The sequence below is a fragment of the Erythrolamprus reginae genome, chromosome 1 (genome assembly GCF_031021105.1).
Source record: "Erythrolamprus reginae isolate rEryReg1 chromosome 1, rEryReg1.hap1, whole genome shotgun sequence".
In the NCBI taxonomy this organism is placed as follows: domain Eukaryota; kingdom Metazoa; phylum Chordata; class Lepidosauria; order Squamata; family Dipsadidae; genus Erythrolamprus; species Erythrolamprus reginae.
In genome coordinates this window covers 180,236,868-180,239,827 of record NC_091950.1, presented here as the reverse complement: position 1 = coordinate 180,239,827, position 2,960 = coordinate 180,236,868, and positions in this window count along the sequence as shown.

Here is a 2,960-nt window from a genome sequence, read left to right as displayed (position 1 = left end):
AGTCAAAATCGATAACAGGCAAGGCTGCTTTTCAAAGCACCAGGGAGGAAGGCTGCCTTCTCAGTGTAGTAGTAGCAGAGAGAATTTTGTCTGATTAATTTGCACCGCCTTGCTTCTGTCAAAGTCGTCGACTTCGCAGGTTTCCCAATCCACAGTTAGGATTGTCATGCCTGGTTGTAAACAGGAGGCTCCATTGGTTACCCTCAGACTGGATTCAACAAACTAACATCATAACAAGAGTGTTTATGGAGGGGGGGAAATGCTTAAGCACTGAAGCAGAAAGGGCTTAGCACTGATCAGACCTTTCTCCCACCTTTATTCTTCACTGTTCACATTGAAATGCAAATATCAGCGCAGGGTTTCCACTGGCGTGCCACTCACAAATTGAAAAGCAGTTTTTATCTATGCAAATGTAAGCATGGTAATTGAAGTTAATCAATCAATGCTAGCTTTCACTAAAACCTTGAACATGATTGAATAAAGTAATTATCATTCAGCAGAAAATGATGAAGTTGTAGACAGCATGAACCTTATTAAAGGAGGATTTTGAGTCACAATGGCTTAATTTAGCTAACAGCCCAGCCTTAGCCCAATCAACACTGTACCCAGACTCTTGGAATGGCTGCGTGGAGGAAAGGAGGGGAGAATCTTTTTTTTAAATTATTTTTTTTCCCTACAGTGCTGGATTAGTAAAAAGTACTTGCTACACTATAAAGGATAAGCCATAATTAACATCCTTCTTTACTCTAAACAGATCAGTGAACAAAGATTGCTATGACATCCTACAAGTGTCCAAGAGCAACAGCCAGCTGTTAAGGCTATTAATATAGTATTTGGACACTGACAACAGCCTAGACAACTCGTTCACCATGAGCCCCCCCCCCCCCACGGCCTCCTTTCTCAGGACCGTATGCAATTAAATGTCATGCACAACGTTTTTTTCAAATGAGATTTCATTCTATAAGGTCCCTGCTTTGCCAAGATAAAAGAACAAGATCATGGAAACAGTTGGTAGGATCTTGTACAAGAAAGCATCCATTTTATATCATGAGTTCTTGTTACTTGAGTTTTTGTCAGCAGCTAATTGCCATGGGTTCAGTTAAATTGACTTATAAGAAGTACCGTACTTGAATGTTGTTTGATATCTTTTAAAAAATGGTATGTATTTCTGAACAAGTGAAAATTCTTGGGTCTTCCTTTGCTAACACAAATATCTCCCTCAATTTGTAAACAAGGCGGTAAAATCATGGCAAGCTTATTCAAGGAATACTGAATCGTGGTTGGCTACCAGTGATGTCAAAACATCTAAGACTAGTTCTGATAAACATTAGTGAAATCGGTTTAAGAAACAGAACCCTTGAAAAGACCATAAAGGTAGGTTGATATTTTGTCACAAGGTGTGATTCAAGTTTTCTCTCCACTGATTTGTTATACATCGTGTATCCCACTCTTAGGTCATACTCTTCTGGGCTGATCACCCTTAAAAGACACAGGTAACCTCTATTTAAAATGTAGGTAACATTACATTAAAAAAAATATAGTTCCTTCTTAAAGATGAAAAAACCATCTTAAACAATTCATCTTAAATTCATGGGTTAATGGGAGGTTAAAAACCAACAGGCAAACATACTTGCACTGCAGCTGTTTGGATTAGACAATTGGCTGGTGAATATAATCTATAAAACAAAGCACAAGAAAATCCTATTGAAAAAAATCAACAAAATACTATTTCCAGCACCCTACAATTTCCAAAATCATATTTTGCTTGAAATTGAAGGAGAGTTGTATTTGAGCTTACTGCAAAATGTGATCTGATCTCTGTTTTTTGCTCACTCTGATTTATCCAATCGCCTTAGTTCTGTTTCACTCTGTTTAACTAAGTAGAAGGAAATTAAGTCTATAAAGCAGAAATAGATGTTTCTAGTGCTGTGTTTCATCTTTCAAAAAGACTTCTGCTAGAGGCATAGGCATTTAATGAAAGAGGGCAGCCTGGTCTATTGTTAGTTCAGGTGTCTTGCATGAATATGGATTTGCTTTGCTTTTGTAATAAAATATTCAGATATTTTACTTAAAAAATTAAACTAGCATTAGCAGTAGCAGCTGATTTATCTTCCAAAAAGAAGACATTAAAAAAAATACTTTGAAAGACTGGATCAGTAGAATAGCCACAATGCAGTTATATTTACTCATGACTTTTTGTTTAGACTTTCATTCTGACCAACAGCTGCCTATAAAATGCACAGATATGTATATATCAATGATTGCTTTTAAAGTAAACCTTTATAGGTAGTCCTTGAAATATGACCACAATTGAGCCCAAAATTTATGTCGTTAAGCAAGACATTTGTGGTCTCCGTCACGACCCTTGGACCTCTGCAACCGTCATAAAAATATCAGTCAGGAGTGTCCAAATTTTGATTACGTGACCCATGGGGATACTGCAACAGTCATAATTGTGAAAAAACAGTTTTATGTCACTGCTTTCGGTGCCAATGTCACTTTAAAAAATGTTTGCAAGTCAGGGACTAGCTGCACAATGTTACACTTCTCGTTTTTGGAACTAAAAAAAGGAATGATTTGAGAACCCTAAAAGGTTCAAGGAAGGTGAAAGCACACTGGCAGAAATAGCAAGATCACTTTTTTTGTGCCCTTATTAGAGATTATCTCCATTTCTGCTACATATTCCTGGTATGTAGTACCCGGTCCAGATCTAGAACATAGTTCTAAATTCACATTAGGGTCATTGATAGGCATTTTGTAAGGCACAATTTTAAAAGCAAGATGGCCTTCAACATTCAAACCAAGGGCTTGTAATACACTGTTGTTGTAGCTCATGAGGCAAAACACCCACAGATGTCTCTTCCCAGCAAGTTAAATAATAGTTTGCTCCAGGGTCCTGACTTCCCAGATCTGCTGCCAGAAGCAGCTGCCTCACTGTGGGGACACCTTGGCTTCCTTGG